Consider the following 22,189-nt stretch of genomic DNA (forward strand, 5'->3'; position numbering starts at 1 on the left):
CTATTCCTCGCAAATCAGTCGTTTAACAGCTGATTTTCGAAGTCGAAGGTTCTGAGGTTCAAATCCTAGTAAATGTTAAATGATTTTATACGGATTTGAATACTATACAGTGAATACCTGTGTACTTTGGTGGTTCGGGTTTCTATTATTAACCACACCCCTCAGGAATGGTCGGCCTGCGTCTGAACAAGATTACATCTCGTTTACATATTACGCATTACATATTATAATCATTCATTTTTTTTTATAGAAATTATATAGAAAAACTGAAAATGTAATGAATTTTTTTTTCAGTATTTTATAAATTACATTTTAATACCAAAATCCACTTTTATATTTTATATGTACATATAAAAAAAAAGAGAGAGTGTGTGTGTGTGTGTGTGTGTGTGTGTGTGTGTGTAAGGTCTTGTGCTTTTGTGTAAATATTTATCAACTGTTTAGAAAAGAAGACGGTCAAAATGAGTGGAACAACCAAAGTATGTAACATACAACTAAAATGGTCTACGAAGATTTATTAGAAAAGAACATCAGAAACATTTATAAATTGAAAGATGATCCATTGGATTCTTATCTTTCTGTAATGCACGCCAGCCCACTATATATTTAATCCAGCTGTAGCATTTGTTACTACAAACAGTGTCCTCGTCGAGTATTTTATTAATTTTTAAGAAGAAACAAATAACTTCATATACGCTTTAAGTATAATATAAAATTCGATGAATGCGAATTTTGATTTAATTATGTGTGCAACTAAGTAAAATTCTATTAATATATTTTTATGAATTTTTACAAGAAAAGAAAACAAACGAAAACCCTTTTCCTAACGAATTTTATGTTGCAGTACAAATAAAGTACTAAATTTGAAACCGTTAACAAAATTTAATTGGGAAAACAAAACTACTGTCAAAACCATTTACAAAAAAAATCTACTTTAATGTAAAAGACAAATAGTATTAATGATATTAGTAAATATTTAGTAAACTTTATATAAATAAAAATTAAACAATAAATAATAGGAACTAAACTTACGAAACACCAGAAACAGTATTTCTACCGGTGTTTATAGAATAGAAATAAAAACCGATAGACAAGAATATATTTTAAACTCAATGTACAGTTAAAAATATAGCTGGATAGGGATTGCTAAACGATAGTAATGAGTATTAAGTGTTATTAATATTAACATGAAAGTTTTATGTTCTCTTGAATTGCGCAGTTAACAAAATAACAAAAATGAACAGAGAGCTAACTGAATGTTTTGAACACAACTAGGTTTTTTTAGTATTATCTTCAGTTATATTTCGTTCAAGTATTTTAAATTGAGGAACTGTACATTTTTATTTTTTCCTGCTTCTGTGTTATCTGAAAAACAGAAAACTAGAAAACATGATGTGATACGTGAGCGTGAATGGTTTTTTAACGATTATTTTTTAAATAGATATACATTATTTGTAATAAATAACGAATAAAGTCATTTTATTTTTCTGATCGCTGAGTATCGATGTACTTGTCCTCTTTATCCAACGTCAATATATACATGGATCAGGCATTCCTTGAATGACTAGGAACAACAAATGTCAAAAAGCAGGCATTATTATGTTTCTTAAAAACCTCGATATTTTTGAGTCATTCCCTCTCTTGAACTCCTTATGTAAGCGTAGGTTTATTTTTTTCACTGTAGTTTTACATGTAGCATCGGACTCAATTTAGGGAACTATATCTGTTATTTTTTTTTTATTGGCTATTGTACTGAAGATGTTCTACATTTCAAGTTCCGGTAGTGATCTATGTAATATCAGGGAAAGCGAATATTTGCTCATTTTGGTCGTAATGTTGGCAACGAAATGTAGATTGATGAAACTGAGTTTCGAAAGATTAATTGTAAGCTCTGTGCAGTTTATACTTTGAAAACAGCTTTCCCTCACTCACGTTTGAGGCGTGTGTTATTATCAATATGAACTCCACAGTTTATTTCTCAGGTGCGACGTAAACACGTGATAAACTGTGCAGTTTGAGTAATAATTAGACGCTTTACATTTTTTGTCAACAATTATATTTTTATTTATTAAAGTACTGCCAGAAATATGTTGAACTGCTTTCTGTTAGTGTTTCATAAAAGTTTTTGTTTGATAATTATTATGTTTCATCTATTAAACTTTTTTTTTATACAATCACCTAGTAAGGAAATAATAGACATCTTCCAGTCATGATGTTATCTAGTGTTAGAGATTTAATGACTTTTTTCTTTTTTTTTATGAACAATTATTAAGTGACTGAAAATAATAATATTGTTAATTAAAATGTAATCAAATAAAATTGGAGTTTTGATGTAGAGTTTGTAGAATATCGAGCATGTTTCCCCTTTACATTCCTTAGTGGATGTTATAATTAACTTCCACTCAAAGTAACATTTATTTAAAATTTATATGAGAAAGAATAAAATTTAAACTACCAAAACATATTAGTGATTGGTGTGATGTAGAAAAAGAGGATTGATTTTGATTTGCTTGGCATTTCTCCCGCCACCACCGCATTCGGTCGCCCTAAAGCATGACCACAAACGGCTACTAAGCCTCGAATCAATTTAGCGACCAGTGTCCTAACTAGCTCCTAGAACTGGTTAGTTCTAGGAGCTAGTTAGGAGCTTCGTTCACGCAATTAGGTTTAATTGCGTGAACGAACTAAGCATGGTGCCACACACCACATACTTCGTATCCCACCGCTCACTTGTCATATATTTTAAAAGGATAGGCCCACCCCGTCAACTACTAAAATATATATGACATACAATAAATTAAATTTATCACATCAAGACAGCAAATCGTTGCCACGCCTAGGTTGCTGAATGCCAGCAACTACCTGTCCACCGATATTAAAGTGCTTGGAGCTTTAATTGGCTGATGGCTAGCCATAAATCTCGGGAAGCTTTCCACAGCAGTGAGGTAGGAGTCTTTCTCTTAAATAAACTACTGATGCGGTTGAACAAAGCATCGGCAACAAGAAACACCCACACGGTCCGACAATGCGGCTCATGCCACGTTGACTCGCCACTTATAAGTGGCCAATTTTCCCCTTGACCTCTAAGTTCGAGAGTGGCCTGAGTTCTGGCTCCCCAAGAGCTGGGCAGTCGAACATCATATGTTCGTTCGACTGGACCTCCCCGCAGACGCAGAGCTCATAAGCTGCCAGGTGGAAGCGAAACAAATATTGGTGCAAGTTCGTGTGGTTGGAGAGCACCTGGGCACCCGATACCCTTAAAAACGAAGGAGAGGCTGCCATCTCCCAAAGTCCTGGTTAAATCTATACAAGGACCTTCCCTTAGTCGTAGTGTGCCATTCTTGCTGCCATGCATCCATCGCGAGGCTGTAGAGCCTCCTCCTCAGGCGGGAGATGGGCGACTGAACGAAATTTAAAACCGGTGCATTGTGATCACTGTTCCGTTCCGGTACAGGACCGACTCAAAACCGCATCACAAATACATCTGCCTCCCTGCCTATTCGCAACTTCCATATGGCTACCTAAACGTTCACACTAAATGGATTGGGAGAGCCTATCCCAATACGGTGATAGCCTCATAGGAGGTTGTTTTAAAAACACCAGTGCACACTATTAATGCTCTACGCTAGCCACTCCTTAAATTCTGAATAAGTGCTCTATTTCTGTCCAACCTATGCGCCCAAACGGGCGCAGCATAAGAGGTCATATTTTCAAAGACACCTCGGTACACCATGTACAAATGACGGCCCGACAGCCCATAATCCTTCCGAGCAAGCCTGCTAAGCTTGTTCATTACAGAGACGGCGTCCGCCGTTACTTGCCTAATGTGGTTGCTAAACAGCAACTTCTCATTAAAAAAAAACACCTAGGTACTTATGAACTCTAACTCGGTTGATCACACAGCCTTTATACTTAATGTGGTGGTTACGACTGTACGATAATTTTTCGGCACCCTTGAGAAGCATGAACTTCGTCTTGGGCACAGAAATCTTTAAATTTTGCATGTCCATCCAGCCCTCCGCGATTGACAAAGCAGCCTGCGCCCGGTCTTCTAGCTGCGGTCGTAAATTATAACGAACTAACAGGAGATAGTCATCGGCGAAAGCCTGGGCCGTGACCCCTTCTGGGAATGTCAGTCTTAAAAATCCGTCATATTTGGAAAAATATAGTTAAAAGAAGAGACAGACTTATAGGCCACATACTAAGTCATCCTGGAATAGTCGCTTTAATATTGGAAGAACAGGTAGAAGGGAAAAAGTGTGTAGGCAGGCCACGTTTGGAATATGTAAAACAAATTGTTAGGGATGTAGAATGTAGAGGGTATACTGAAATGAAACGACTAGCACTAGATAGGGAATCTTGGAGAGCTGCATCAAACCAGTCAAATGACTGAAGACAAAAAAAAATTTGTTATAAAGAGAGTATATATTTTAATATTAAATAAAAATAAAAATTATATTTCTCTTACGTTCTTTTAGTTTTTCCATTATACTTAAGTTTTTTAATACTGTTTTGTACGACTTGTATTTTTGTTCCTAATTCTTACGTATAACTGAAGAAATATGTGTTTGTCAGTAAACAAAATTACAATCATTCTTTTATTAATAAAGAAGAATAAAAAAAAGAAGAGAACATGTGAATAAACTTGCTTTGTAACGCACATACATATTCATCTGTTTAAATAAAATCTTAATCTTGAAATTTATTGCTAAAATAACAACTTTAATTAGTTTTATTTTAGATAAATCTGAGAGATATCTGATTAAACGCTACTCTAGTATCCTGTAACGTAAAAATTATTATTACTGTATGTATTTATTTATTCTATTTGATACCAAGTTGATTTGTACAACACATCTGAAGACAATAGTAATTTTTGTAGAATAAATTTTTTTACAGTGACTGTATTAAAATATCTTGTTAAAAGGAACATGAAATTATATTCTTGGAAATGCTATTTATGTATTATGTTTTTGTTTTATGTATGTATTTGTATTGTGTTCCTAAAGTACAAACTGTGCGTATTGAAGGTCTCGTCTTATTGTTTACACACTCCTAATGCCTTGAGCGTTATCCTCCTAATACCTTGAGTGTTTATGCTTATATCTTCTATTACTTTATACAATAATTTATTTTAACAGTATTTTTTTCATTTCAGAAGATATAGGAATTTATCAGAAAAAGTATTCAGTTATTTTTTAGATTAAACTAAAAAAAAAATATATTAGTTAAAATCAACTATTTTCGTCACAAAATCTTATAACAATAATTACTAGCTTGAGACAAAACATCTTGCAGAAAACAGTTTTCTTCTTTTTCTTTTAACTTACTATAATTTTATTTTACTAAAAATTTATGAAGTTCAATTTAGCGTTTTTACTTCTGCTTTGTTATTAATGAAGTCAGTGTCACTATGGTGTGCTTGTTTCTACAGTAATGCCATATAATGCAGCAGATAAGCTATTAGCATAATTTTGTATACTCTTCCTCTGGTTTTCTCAGTTGGTTTTATTGATGATTCCATGTTAGTTTCTCGTACGTGACGAATAATTCTCTCGTCGTATAATATGGAATAAACTGTTTCATTGTATCTTAATATACAATTTTTTATTTTATTTTCATCATAAAAATCTTAACTATTGAAGTTTTTACAATGTTGAACGGTGTATTACAATAATAATACTAAGTCTATTTATAAAAACTTACCAAGAAGATTTCTTGAACTTTTCATGAAATCTTATTATTGAATAAATAAAAGAACCAAAAAATAAAAAAATACATTCAAGTCTTGAACAAGACAGATTAATTTTAACATTAAGGATTTTAGAAAATTATTTTATTTTTTTCTATTGTAGTATGAGTTAAAATACAAATAGTAGTCGCAAACAAATAGTATCTACGCGTACAAACACAAGTAGTAATACATCTATTTAGAAAGCGATATGCTGTAATTTTAACTCAGATATCAACTATAGGTTTACATATACAATTATATATTTATAAATATATTATTACAATTATTATTGGAAGTGTCAAAAGTAATGACAAATAAATAAAATAAAAAAATAAGTAACCCTTATAAAATTATTTCAAAACTTTCAAGGCTTCTAAATCACATTATTATTATTAACTTTACGTAAAAAAAAACTACTTTTTTTGTAATTCAGTATTTCATTAAAATTTTAAATTGTTTTTATAAATTAAAAAAAATGGATTTTATTTATTTATTTTTTAAAATCACTTAACGAATACATAAAAAATTAGTTTATTTTTTGATGTTATTTATTTCAGTTATTCAATATGATAGTTCGGATTAGCTGTAAAATTCTTAGATTTCTAAAGTCCAACATTTAAAAATTTTTTGTCCTCTCATTATTGAATAATTGTATTTTTAAAACTGAAATTTGTATTTTGTTGGTTTTATATATTAAAACCGCATTATTACCTTACAGTACGTGTGGATTTAATTTCTATCAAAATAAACATGCATCAATTTTTTATAGAGCAGCCTAATTTCGTTTAAAAGATTAGATCATTCTCAAAAAGAGTATCACATAAATCAACCTGCTGCAGACGATTACACAGATTAGAAATTGTAACTTTTATATTGCAAGGCTTTTTGTTTAATATCAATTGTTTTTTCGGAAAGCCTAATTTTATTGACTACATTTTAATTATTTGTTTTTTGTTTTTTAGTTATTAATTTAATAAATTTTTATTAATTGAATTTTATATTTTGAATTACTCTGTATGTACATGTATTATTTATTATTTTGACGCCTATATCATAGAAGACGAACAAAATTTATGGTATGAATGAATATATTATGTATTTTGATATATATTTGTTTTCAACACATAATATAATTTCAGGTCATTAAATCTGAAACTGTGACTAAAAAATTGGGTAACCCTATCTTCATAATATGTTGAAGGGGGGGGGGGGAATCCCGCGCGTGGGTTGGCTAGCTCAATTGTTACAGTTCATTAGACGCGATTTAGCCGCCAGCATCAACGTCACATTGTTGCCAACAGTTATATACCGGAGCCTCAGGCCGGCCACCTGTCCCGGCAACACTGTGCATTCCTCCTTCCACTCCATTTTTGTCTGAAAATAAACAATCGGCTGTTGATATCAACCGTTTCTGCAGATCTCTTTCCTTTTCCTAATTGACGCATCAAAACAAAAAACAAAACCATAACCGCTCAATTAATTAATCAAGTCGATCTATTAATCAAACAGAAAAAGAACTTTAATAGATTTAATTAATCAGGATTAAAATCTCTTGTGTATTAATTAATTAATATCCTTCCAAAAGTGTAATTAAAATTATTACTTTTATAAGAGACATCAATACAAATATTGTCTCTGTGAAACCAACTCGCAAATGGAATAGGTGTACGCAATTGTACGTTACAAGCTATGTCTGCAACATTATAAACTCAGGCATTGACAGTTTTCTGAATAAATTATTTTTGTACACAAAAGAGTTTATGCAAAACAGGTGCTCGATTAAAATGGCAGAAAGAAATATTCTACTGTTTAAAGAAAAAGATAGTAATTAAAAATTAGCTTACAACTAATTATATATATTCATCAGCTAAATTATTAAGTTGGAATACTTATAAATAGAAATATGTGTATTCCTTAGGAACAGATTTTTATTTTTGTTGTTAGCTTATTTATAGATTAAGAAAAAAGAATGAAAGTAAATTAAAAAATATATATATATAAAATTGTCTAAAAAGACAGGATCATATTTTTATTTGTTTCATTGTAATTTTTTATAATATTTTAAGCATAAAAATAAAATTAATAAAAAAGGGTTCTTTTATACACACTAAAGAATGTTATACTGGATATAAATCTGAATGAATTATGTTCAATTAATCCTAAATCTGAATATTTTGCTATAATTAAAGCTTAGTTTATTCATACTAAAAAAATAAAAAACCCTTACACTGGTTTAGGCATTTTTGGCTATCTAATAAGCACTGTTGTGAATAGTAGGCGTACCCTATTTAAAATCTAGTTTTGTTTTACTCATATCTTAAGAAACTTGCCCGTGTTTAATGAAGATTCGTCTTTTTTAACCTAATTAACCGTTTATAAATTGTTATATAAACAGTACAGATTTCAAGAAATTTTTTGTAATTTTGTATTACTTCTTTAATTATATTCTATATCTATATTTATTATTCAGGTGTGTAATTTTATAATTTATTATTTTATTTTTTGTTTATTATTTTATAAATATATTCAGGTGTTTTTTCCGTTCTGATTGAGAATAAAAAAAAATATTAGCATAAAAAAATTGATAAAATCGTATGTATGTTGGTTTTACTTTTTTATGTTGAATAGAATGGGTAAAAAATAGATAGACACTATAAATTAAGGTCGCCGACATCCGTTGCTGAGTAGGAAGCATTTCGGAATTTCTTGTGAAGGTTCCGGGTTTGAATTCCAGTCAGGTATGGTATCTTCATACGCTACCAATTTCCACCATTCTAATGACCATAGCAGTTGATGCCGGCTCTTCCATAAGAAATGATAACTAGGATTTATATGATTATTAATAAAAGAAAAAGAAAATATTAATTTTCCGCACTCTTGATATTTACCGTTTCATTTTTTTATATACTCATTGATAGTATAATGAAGTGGAAATTTCAATTTAAAATGTTACACGCAAAAATATATGCAACACCGATTCCAATAAGTGTTGTGGCCAAAAGTTCAGACACGGTAAGTTCTACGAGGATCCTTACATTCTGTTTCTCATAAGATAAACCATATGTTTCTCAGTGAACTCGGTTAATAGTTGATGCATATACTCATTAAAAAGAAATATATTGCTTGTTTCTGGTTGATGATATGAATGCATGAAGCCTAATTTCTTAAAGTTGCCCCATGTCTATTTCTGCTATATATATATATATATCTCCATCCGCTGATCTCCGTGTTGGAGTGATATCGTTTCGGCCTTTCATCCGGAAGTCTCGGGTTGAAATTCCGATCCGGAATTTTTCATACGCTAAAAAATTCCATTTCCATATCCCACGCGCAAGCTTTAAGATCATGTGGTGATATCACCAAGCAAAAAATAAAATAAATATATATATGCTGAGTAAGCTAAAAGTCAGTTTACCCAAATACTAATGAGAAAATATTTGAAAAAAGTTTTTTATTATAATATGATTAATTTACATCACAGGATCTGCTCATAGTCTCTTCCTTTCCTTATCCATTTTTTGGTTGCTATTAATCGGTAAATTATAAATTTCTCCAATAAACAAGTTTATCTTGCTTTATAAAATCGAAAGCTTGAAACTGTTCAAGAAATTTCTGTGTCTTTGATGCTTCTCCAGAATAAACCAGCTCAAAGTATCAAATTACATGAACGTAGTGGCCATTCAATTTTTTCTCAGCTTTCTAGTCATCCGAGAAAAATCTGGTCAAGGGAGTCTTTAGGTTTATTACATATTATTTTTTTAATATATCCTAATTAACATACGTACTGTCAAACACAGGTAAGGCCGATTTCAAACATAGTGTTGTTTAACAGCTCAGAAATAAATGCATCTCGTAACCTTTGAAGATATGACGACTAGCCTATTACACTTCTGTTGAAGAAATAAAATTCTAACACTCTTTGTGAATCCATACCGAACATAAATTCCAAATATATTATGTTACTTTTCCATAATTTCGTGAAATTTTCACTCTACCAATAAATACATTTATGATCGTTTATTTGCCATTCAATTTAGAGCATTCTTCATCAGGTGCTATCACTGTACCAGAGAAATGAGGATTTGCTTTACAAAAATAATAAATTCCTCACAAAACTTTACACTCTTCAGTCAAAATTATCTTCACGAAATAACATTGATGCTCTTCGGGTATGAAGTGTCTGAATTCCAATTATTCCTTCAGAGTATTTTGTAAACTCCTTAAGGATATTTCCAAGCAAACGGAATTTGATGTTTGAGGGATCTATACTAATATCTTCACAAAAAAGTTTGGTTTCTGTAGTGCAATTAATTCTGGGCCTGTCTGATAGTAGAGCATTTTCAAAACCTTTACTATTTTCAAATTCTACTCGTTCAGGTTACACAAATGCTTACGGATTTTTAGTGTCAAATTCGGAAATCTCCCAAAGAATTCTCCATGGATAGGATAAATATCAGAATATCCTTACTTTTCTATCAGTACTGATGCGAAACGTTCTTATTTCCTACTTAAACCCTATTATTACCAATAATAGTACAAAAATGAACTGAAAAAACAAACAACTGAATATAATTACATCAGATGGCTATTACAAATGAAAAAGAAAAATTCCCACTTGTTACAGAATACTACAAGATTTAAATATACTACCAGTGGAAAGTTTTTAACCTACTTTAAGTTTACCGATATTGTACACTCTTTGTACGTATATCTTCAACTGACTTTGTTGAATAAAATAAATATATATATTTTTCAATTAAACTGCGTGAATCATTGATAGATGTGTAATAATCATCAGTACGTGTAATAGTTAGTTCGTCTTACTAAGAGAGAAGGTTTTTAAGGATTATAATGCGTAGGAATTAAAATATTTAATTCATTTCCAAATTAAAGGGAATTTCTTAAACTAACCGTTGGATATGAAAAAGAGTTCTTTTAGACTTATATGACATTGTTGATTCATTTATTTTCTATTTTGTTTTCTTTCTTTTTTTATGCAAGTTTTTCAACAATATTGTTTGTCCTGTTTTAATAATTATAAATATAATTTTATTTTTATAATGTAATTAGTACGTAAATTTACATGTTATATACCACAAGATGTGAATACATTTTAATTGTGATTTCTTTTTTTCCTAAAATTAAAAAAAAAATTATATGTGGGTTCACATTACTATGATTCATACTAGTCGCATGATGTTTGTATTTTAATAACTGTGAATAATAACGAAAATAATCATTTTTACGTACATCAAAAGTGAGATAATTTTGGTTAAAGCCAAAAATTATAGATAGAATTATTTTACGAGTAGTAGTAGAATCAATTAAAATCATCCTAATTTCTATATACTACAACAGTAATTATATTATTTTCAGAGTATTTATAAAATAAATCTTATTTAAATAGAACTTTTATACGTATATAATAATGATTGCTTTTTAACTGGTAAATGTATTTTCTTATTCAGTTTATTAAAATAAACTTACCATTTATTTTCAATGTAAAAAAATAACCACTGCTGACTAAAACAGCAAGCTAAAACTTGAAAAATGAACGTTTACTGGTACATAGAATAATGCCTAAACTGAGTTAGGGCAAAGAGCAAAGATAGAACTTAAACGACATATATTTATGTTTAAAATTTAGTTAAAATTAATTTAAAAAGAGTAATTTTCTGTATTTTTTCATTTTTTAAAAATGAGTTTGAGTAATGAAATGTAATTACATACCGTTAACCGAAAAGTGACTGAAGAATAAAATAAAATCATAGTATTTTGAAGCGATTTATTAAATTTTAAAGTTATGGCAAAGTTATCGTGTTACTTTTATACTATATAATAAGGTATTTTAACATGTAAAGAAGGCACTGTTGTTTCTTAAATGATAGGTAAATTATTGAACTAATAAAAATGAAAAAGGAATTAATACTACATAAATCATATGATAACAATAATCTGAGTGTGTAAAAACGTAATTTTTTTATTATCGTAAAAATTGTTGATTTCCTGTGATTGAAGCTCACTTACCTTTTGGAATAATTTATTGTAGAATTATATAATTTAAAAAAAAAAAAATTCAAAAGACGCAAATGTAGAAGCAAATAGGATTTCATTTTTAAGAAAAAACTAAATAAATGGAGTATTGATAATTATTACTCATTTATCAGTCTATATTATCAGTCAGTATATATTATCCAGGATTTCGAGGAGAAGGGAAAAAGTTATTTCGTTTAATTCCTAGTTAAAATCAGCCAAATTTTGAAATGTTTTGTGTTTAAACTACTTCAAAATTCTTCGTTTGTAGTTAGTTCCTGTGGACTTTATTTAAATAAATTTACTCAAAATCTCCACAAATTTTGTTTAAACATTTGTTGTGTTTATTATCCATTTAATAAAGTTATGTTACGCTAAATATAAAGTATTGTGTTTTTCGATCCCCATTCTTTTGTCTTTTATCCCAGATTTTTCGAAAAATTGAATGTAAAGTTCTGGAACCTACTTTTTTTAATTTAAGATTTCATATGAAACCACCAAATCCATTGCTTAATTTTGGTCCCAAGAATTACACTGTCTGGCTTAATTTTACCGAAGGTTTAGAAATCTTTCGCCAGCCGAAACTAACGAAACATTTCCTAACCTATGTTTATATGAACTTTCTTCTTTATTTTCACCAGTAGAACTGTCCTGAAAGTTTGTTTCATTATTCGGGAATCATTCTTTATTTAACGTTAATTATTTGATGAAAATAATAATAATAATTTGAACGATTTGAGAAGAAATTTTATGCCCGCCGCAAGACATCCTCCTTCCTTCATTGTTATTGTATACAATAACAATGTATACAATAATAACGTATTTTGACGCTAAAGCTACACTACTACCTTAATTATAAACCTTGAAAATTACCAAGAATAAGTAGATTTATTGATACTGATATTTGGCAACACCGGTCCGCTGCATTAACAAAACCAGAATTGATGCCTCTCTAATGCTCTCTGTCTTATGTCCATCATATCTGACATTCTCGCGGCTTCGCAAGAAGTTCCAATTTGTCTCAAACATTCTGGAACGTCTGCGTGACCTTCAGCGCAAACGTATATAAATGCTACACCTCTTTCAATTCCAGCCAGTCTCAGTCGAATTGATCCTTCTATCGCTATCGAATCTATCGTGAATGTGTAAGTTATAATTTGCGTGTTAATTGCAATTTACGGTATTAAATATTCACGGCAGTAAATTTATACAAAATCATGGATAAATTTTTAAGTGGGCTTAAGAGAGTATTAGACGATAGTGAAGCATCAACAAGTGAAAAGACGAGCGTGACTCCAAAAATAAAATCAAGAAAATATTCTCAATACTTAAATTTTAGTTTTACCAGTACTGAAATAAATGAAAAAAGGCTCCTGTGTGTCATTTGTTTGTCAAAACGTTGGCAGCAGACAGCGTGAAACCTAATAAACTTAAACGACATTTGGAAACGCTTGCAGTGTGTTTGCACACATTGCATGATCCTCAGAGAAGCTCTGGCTTCCAAAGAAATGAGTCCTGGTCTGAATATCGTGCTAACAATGGTTAACCGTAGAATATTATATAAAAATGAGACCTCTAAAATCAAGAATCTTTTTTGTTTTTGTAAAGAATTGGGTGCAGTTCATTCGTCGTTACTATTTTACTGCGAAGCAAGATGGTTATCAAGCGGGAAAATTTTGCAACGTGTTTATGAATTAATAGATGAAATCACCATTTTCCTAGAAGAGGAAAACCGACCGGAAGCCAAGAATTTTGGAGATAGTTTATTTATGATGGAATTGATCGACATATTCGAGAAATTAAATACTTGAATCTTCAACTCCAAGGAGCAAATATACATATGTTGGATACTAGTGATAAAGTTAATGCTTTGTGTAAAGAATTAAAATTGTGGAGCAGAAATTAAAAAAAAAAACCTAGAAATGTGGATGAATGTCTTAAAACTTAGAAGGCTGAAGAACAACTTGTGAAAGTTGTTTTTATAACCACTGAAAATCAGTTAGCCATGCTGGCAAAGAATTAAAAAAAAGTATTTCCTGCTGACGAATACTTGGTAGCAAGTTACTAGTGGGTTGGGATCCATTTCGAAATACTCTCGAAGGGCTCTCAACTGCCGAAGAAGAAATCTTCATAGACTTCACGGCGAAATCAAGAGATAATCTAGTAATAAATCACTCTTTGAATTTTGGGTAGGGGTGTATGATGAGTTTTCTCCACTGAAAACAAAAGCATTTAGTAAACTATCACCATTTTCAACATCCTACCTTTGCGAAACCGGATTTTCTGCGGTTGCTGCTTTGTGGACAAAATATGGATTCAACTAAATATATAAAAAAAACTCTAGCGTCTATTTCTAATATTAAATCTTCCTTTGTAAAACTTTGCTCTGAAAGACAGGCTCAAGGGAGTCACTAATATTTTTTAAATTTGTTTTTAATTTAGTATTGATATGTTAGTTATTAAATACGTTGTGCAGAACTGATACAGTCATATTTATAAATATATTTTATCAGTGTAAATGTGTATTTTATTATTTATTATTTATTTTGTTTTGCTTTCCTTTCAGTAGATTAATAAATCTCTTTAAAAATATTTTCTTTTTGATATGCTCGCGCTCTCCATTTAATGTTACCACTCTCCCCTACGGAGGCGCGCCTCACAAGTTGAGAAATACTGATGATCTAAGGAAAAACCTAGGCGATAGACAATATCTATGTAGTTAGTTTTATATAAGTTTATGGACGAATCTACTGTATGGATGAGTTTTTAATAATTGCGGGACTTTTCAGCCTTTTTTGATCGATTTGACATTTCTTAAGAAATGGATTACGTGCTGTTTTACACCCTTGACATCTTGGATTCTAATAAATTAATTTTTTGACAAGACTAGTCTTTTCACTAGGTTGCTAGTTTTATATCCGCGGAGGGGGGGGGGAAGTGTTTTTTTTTGTTTTTGTTTGAGACAATGACCATAGCACTCAATAACTGTATTGTCACAGAAAATTATTATAAAATTAATAAAACAAATTAGAAATAAAATGACGAGTAAAAATAATAATAGATACTCGTACATAAACAGATAATTTAGAATCATGAAATTTTTATATATGGAAATAATTTATCAATGATATATGTAATCATCTTCATATTAACATACGTACTGCCAAACATAGGTAAAGTCAATGATTTTAAACAGAGTATTGTTTACCAACTCAGAAATAAATACACCACGTAACATGTGAAGACTTGAATAGCATATAACACTTCTGTTGAAAAAATAAAATCCTAATACTTTTTGTGAACCCATACCAAACATGAATTAAAAACCACTAATAAAATTAACTTTACTCTAAATTAAAATGAAATTAAATATAATTATATAAAATTTACTCAACTTATTTGCTAATTATTTCATAATCAGTTGCCTATTATATGATCTATTATTTAATCAGTTTTCAGTTATATATTTTAATAACTGTCACTATTACAATTTCAATCTCTATGCCAACAATTTGGATCTTCTTATGGAGATAAATTTTTATATAAATTATCATCTCCAGTTTTTCAACAAATGATTCGTTAACTGATGTACTTCATCGGTTCAATCTATTATGAAATTTATTTTTTAAACGATTTACGTAAAGAACTGTATTGATGTTCTGAATTTTCCTGGCAGTAAAGTTTAATTCCCTATCTTTGATGATGTTCAAAGTTTAATTTTACTAATAAAATGAAAAAAAAAACTAACGTAAAACATTTTATTAAAAAAAATACAACATAATAATTCTTAAATTTCGATTTTAGGTGCTTAATTAAGGGTCATTAAATTATTATAATTTTTTCTAGTTTGAAACCAGTTTTTTTTAATATTATTTTTATATATAAAAAAACAAAAAATATTTGAAAAAAAAACAGTGGAGGAAGAAGTTTTCATCAAATAAAATAAGAATTACTGAAAATTTAAAATCCCATGTTTTTATAAATGAAAATTATAAATAATAATAACAATATAGTCAGTTACTAATTTAATAAGATTTTGCTAACCAGGACTGGTAAAATTAGATTTTTACCATTCTATTGTCATGTTTTTAAATAACGATATAATTATTAATAAATGAAATGCAACAATGTAACAGTGGATTACCAAGATAATGTAGCAGATAAAGTTTAGCTTACATGAAAATGTAATATGAACTAATTATTACGGAATATATTTTTAACGAATTTGCTTAAGTATACTTGAATTTATCATTTAATCAAATGAGCCGAATATTTTTAGTATATCATGCATCAAGATTATCATGTTCGTAAACTTTGTTTTAAAAAAACTACCTTAGCCGCTCTATAACAACATAGAGTTGATCGTTTTGAAATCACTTATTCAATCGATTCGGTGTAATAAGTGGTTTGGTAGTGATCCAGTCAAAGATAACTTATGATTCATAACAGCCAGCAGGTGTGATAGCCTACCTTTTATAAGCAATCCAGTTTTGTAACAGAGCAGACCACTGCTACGGACTAGTTAATATCTAATGTAAAAGAGAAGGAGGAGTAAAAAAAATATAATGGTTTTTAACACAATTTCTTAACTATATAATAAATATTTTTTACAAAAATATCTAAACTATTATATTTGCTTTGATTAAAATATATTTACGACACTAACAGTATTTATTATTTTAAGAAATTGAGAATTTAATTTCAAAAGTAATATATTTAAATTTCACGTGGAGAAGCGTATAACTTCTTTATGAAAGACGTTTTGTACATTTTTAGATTAATAATTGGCCAGTAGCTGCCACGAAAACTTGGTTTTAACGATTACTGACTTTGGTAACAATAAAAATTACCGTACGACATTTTATTCAAAATTTTCCGTGGAAATATGAAAGGTAGATTTTTAGCTCGTAAAAATACAAATTGATGTGTGGATTCAAACCCGGAATCTTCCGGTTGAAACACAGAAACACTGAAATGAATAGATACTCGGATTGAAATGGATAATTTGTATGTAATGTGATATATATTTATTTATAAATGTGTTTAAATAACATATACCAGATGGTATATTACCTTTTCCATGTAATACATCATTTTCCTCATAAATGTGTATGTATAATTCAAATTGCGATATATTAACTTATTGCAAGAAGGAAAAATATGGTAATCAGTCAAAAAATGGAGTATGTGTTTTTCATTTCTCGAAGTTTCATGACTCGGGGACCCCCAAAAATAAAAAGAGTGGGGTTTAATATTCGTACGAATTTACTTGTGCTGGTGTTTTAAAGGTTAATAACTTTTGATTGGATAAACCGATTTTGAGGAAGTTTGGCACAAGAAACTTATGTATATGGGGTAATTTATTTGGGGTCAATATCTCCAGGGGGTTGGGGGTAGATAGTTTCTTTAAGTTTAATTTTATTAAAGTTTTGCAAACATACCCCAATTTTATTTAAGCTCACTACATGCCTACATGCTTATTTGACCATTTAAAAAACAATTTTCCCTAAATTCTCGCCGTTCCCCAAGAATATAAAAAAGCTTTTTTTTATTTAATGCACATATTTAACTGAATTTTTTAAATTACTGATTAAAGTATAAATTTTTGATTTAAAATTTTTTTTTCATTTATCATTATTTTTCCACTGTATAAGAATAAATAAACAATGCCAGCAAAGTATAGCTACCGTGTTCTTAGCTTTTTTCTCTAAAAATATCAGTAAATCTAATTAAACATTTTTTTGAAACAAGAAATTTTCCCAGCATATATTTATTTTTGGTGTTGTCTTTTTATGCTGTTTGCAATAACCATAAATAAAATTAAGTTATTAAGTTAGTTTATTTTTAATTATTTCGTAATCAGTTATCTGCTTACGCTTAAAATTAAATAAGATAAAGATAAAAAATTATAGATAAATTTATCTATAAATTATTTTTTTCTTCTGTGAAATGAAACATTTCATTTCAAAGACACTTACATTAGGATAACTTTGAAGACTCACATTTATTCTTGATTTAAAATAAATATTTTCTTTGCATTTACGTTTTTCCTATTTATCGTATATTTGTTGCCATTATTTCATATAAATATTTATTTTTTTTTTAATTTTCTTTCTAATGACAAAATGTATTTTTGATACCAGAAAATATCTTTTTTTTTTTTAAACTTAACTCTTTGATGGGGCAACAGTTTTTTCGTTTCAGCTAATTAAAGATGATTAAAAAAAAAAGATTTAGTTCTTTGTAACAACCCTCCTTAAAAATTCGGAATGAAAATATATATTTTGTTGTTTGTTTTATTAAATAATACGAACATTTCTGCCAGTTTTATGATTCAAGTTTTTAAAAGTGAATTTGTTTTTCATATTTAATCACCTATTAACATAAAAATGATTTTTTCTTAATATATATATATATAAATAAAGAGGTAATGATTCGTAGCTATGCTCTTAAGACTAAGAATTTCATGTGATTTAATTGTAGTTTCATCTAAAAGAAAAAATGTAAATCTTAGCACTATTTTTTTATATTTCGATTCCACTCTCAAATTATTCTTCATCTATATGTTCAGCTTTATTATTTTATAAAATATAACCTCTGTTCTTAAACGAATCGAAAATTATTTTTACTTAAGAATGAATTTAGCTTAATCTTAGTTTATTCGTAATTTAATAACAGTCATTAAATGTTGATGGAATAACTTTAATTAGTTCGGTTATTTAACTGCACAAAGTCATTTCTCTAGAAAGTCGAATGAATTTAAGTAACTTGAGCAATAATTATGCAAAGTCGGTTTTAGTGATAAATATTAAGAAGTTTAATTATGTTTACAATTATTCATGAACTGCTTCACCGGGATATTTTAAATATATTAACGGTTTGGCTTGTTGAAGCCGGGACACAAGGCTAACGACCTTTGGATGTATAGAATCGTTTCGATTCTGCAAAAAATTTGCATCTATCTCTTCTTTTTTTAAAATGCAAGGTTACTCAACCTGTTGTCAATCAGAACGATTTGAATGAGAGCCAACAAACCTGTCAATTATTTTTATTATAATAGATTTATATTTTTAATTCACAATCGAGAGAAAATAGTCATTGTTTTTGTTTTTTGGGAACTCTGTATTAATTATTCCATAAAAAATGAATAGATTAAAGCTTATTTAGAAGTACAGTATTGTAAATATTAAATTTTAAAATCTATTTTAAAAATCAACAGCTATAAATTTTTGTAAACAGTAAAAATTTCACTGTATAGTTAAAATTCTATCTGAAGTTTTACCACAAAAAGTTATTTAAAAATTTGTTATGATTTGAATTAGAATACAAATTCAAGTTTTTTTTTTTTTAAATCGTAGATATAATAATCGTTGGAGAGAACATTTAAATTAATCTTTAAACTTTCCAAAACTTTGATTTGAATATTCAAGTAATTACAAAATCTTTCTAGGCATAAAAAGAAATTTATTTCTTATATTTATAAAATTGACGAAGCATACTATTATTTTCTAAAAATAAAAAGGTCTGCTGACTTCTACAAAAATAAGCATTACAAATAAAAATAACTTCCTGAATCAAAATGCATTACCTTATAAAATCAGTTGATCTAGTTATTTTCTTGTTTGGTAAGTAGAATAGACGGTGCTGGAACTATTCGTTTGAAATAAAATGTCACAATTATAAAGAATAAACCAATATTTATTAGCCGCTTTATGAAGTATTTTGTAGCTATAATAAATATAACTTGGAGCTACAAGTATATGTTTTTTGTTATTTTTTTATATTTCACCATAAAATAGAAAATAACCAAATTATTGAAAAATCTTCTTTTTTTAATGTAAACTTATGAAAACAAATTTTCAGATACCTGTCTTAAGGTTCAATGAAAAGCTACAAAAACTAATGAAAAAAATAATCATTATCATTAAAAAAAAGCTGAAAACAAAGTTGTTATATTTTCTGGCATTGATTATTTATTTTTATAAATAGAAAAAATAAAGATACACGAAAAAAATTTAAAAATTCAAAATTTTACTTTTTGATGGTGCTCCCCCACATCCAAAGAACATCGTTTGATTTTTCTACGTTAACTATGTTAAATGGAAGAAATTAAAAACATTCCACTGAAAAAAAAAAGGTTCAACGTTACCTAACATTTATTTTTTTGAGGGGAGTAAATTATGATGAAATTTTATTCTAATATTATTATTAAACGTTTAAATACATCAAAAAATGTTTTAAAAAATTCCAAAAATCTATATTTTTAAACTTTGATAGTATCCCCTACACTCAATAGTGACTCCAAAGTATTTATTTTTGGTAATAAGACAACTTTTTTTTTTTTTGTCAATAAGACAAAAAATTTGGTTTTAAAATATATAATAAATAAAAAGATAAAATAATAGAGGAAGGGGAGCATTTGGAGGCAACATTTTCTTAAAATGGTAGGTACGCATGTACTAAACTTAATATAAAGTTGGGTTATGTTTGCAAAAGTTTGACAAAATTTACCCCAAAATTGCTATCAGCCCCACCCCTTGGAGGCGTTGACCCCAAACTTTTACCCTTTTTTGACCCCAAAAAATTGCCCTATACACACAAGGCTCTGTACGAAATTTAATCAAAATCAGTTTATCCGATAAAAATTTATTAAGCTCTTAACACGCCGGCACAAGTACATAGTTACTTACGAACATTACCCAAAAATTCTTTTTGGTTTTTGGGATTCCCGGGTCATTAAATGTCGAAAAATGAAAAAAATCCCATTCGCCATGTTTTCACTAATTACCATATTTTCATTCTTGCAGCATAGAGAGCTATAATGCTACGAAATAAAAACCTTGTTTATTTCAAATAAACAAAGATCAAGAAAATTATAGTATCATTACTAGTTTTCTTATTTCATAAAATATCAGTAAAAAGATATCCAAGTGGCTGAACATTATGAGTGGAGTAAGAAGGGACTTGAATTATTTTATCTGTTGTTAATATGTGATAACATTCGACCTGATCGCCTAATCACTTTATTATAAACCCAATTAAGAATATATATTATTATTATAATATATATAATATATAATATAATATATATAATATATTAATAATATAATATATATATAATATATATATAATATAATATATAATATATATATAATATAATATATAATATATATATTATTAATTGTAATAAATGTAAAAATAGATCATCTTTTTGCTTGTAGCTCAAGAACAGTAAATTGTTATGAGAGTGAAAAAAACGTTACAGTCAAATTTAAAGGAAAATCACTTAAAATTGGTGGATGGGCTTGAAAGCCGAATATGCATATTTAGTAAGCACAACTACGAATGCAATCTTACCATTTGGTTCTACATACTATTTTATTCTACATTTTCTGCAATGACAATAATTAAAATCAAATACAGAAATAAATTATAGTTAGAACCACATCTTCGAATTGAATTAACAGAGAGCATTAAACCAGATTTTCCCGATATTACTAGACAAATACAATCATATTGCTCACATTAAATTATAATTCAAAATGTAAATTTTTAATTTAATTTAAATCTATGTATATTGTTTAAAATATATAATTATTTGATTTTTAACTTCACACGCGGGAACGGAGACACAGATAACATACGTGCGCACACACACACACACACACACACACACACACACACACACACACACATATATATATATATATATATATATATTATATGGGGTAAAACCTATAATTATTTTCGTTTTGGGGTACGCGAAAAAAGTATTGAGTTGGCTGTTCTAGATAGTTCAACTATAATAATATTTAGGAAATCACCTTCCTAGATTAAGTGTAGTGTAATAAATATTACCAAATAAAAACAATCAACTGATTAAGGAAAAAAAGATTATCAATAAATAGAAATATAATTTTTAAACCTTAAAATTTAATAAAATTTGCAGTCTTAAGAATTTAATCATACTCCTCCGTATGCGCGTACGCGAATAAATTAAGCCGTATTACTGGTGACTATAGATGTGTTTATTTCTATAGTCATCAGAGACTTATTTCTATATCACACTACTTCAGTTTTTATACAGCGAATTTTTCTCTCATATACAGAAATATAACTGAATTTATTTTTATATTTTTTATTTAGATGAGATGCAAAATAGATAAAATTTAATGCGTCTTAATTATTTCTTATTACTACGTCAGTTATACCTTCAGTTATCAATTTTCTGTTTAGCCTGTACTTCATCACATTTTTTGTCGTTTAATAAAGATTTTAATTTTTTGTTCTATAAAAAAAAATTGATAAGAAAATTGTAATTGTGACTGGCATTGGTTTTTGACTTTAAAAAATTATCTAAGATTTCTTTTCTGGAGTGTGGCTAATTTAAGATGAAGTTTTATTGTAAAATTATCATTATAT

The sequence above is a fragment of the Lycorma delicatula genome, chromosome 1 (genome assembly GCF_047948215.1).
Source record: "Lycorma delicatula isolate Av1 chromosome 1, ASM4794821v1, whole genome shotgun sequence".
Taxonomy (NCBI): domain Eukaryota; kingdom Metazoa; phylum Arthropoda; class Insecta; order Hemiptera; family Fulgoridae; genus Lycorma; species Lycorma delicatula.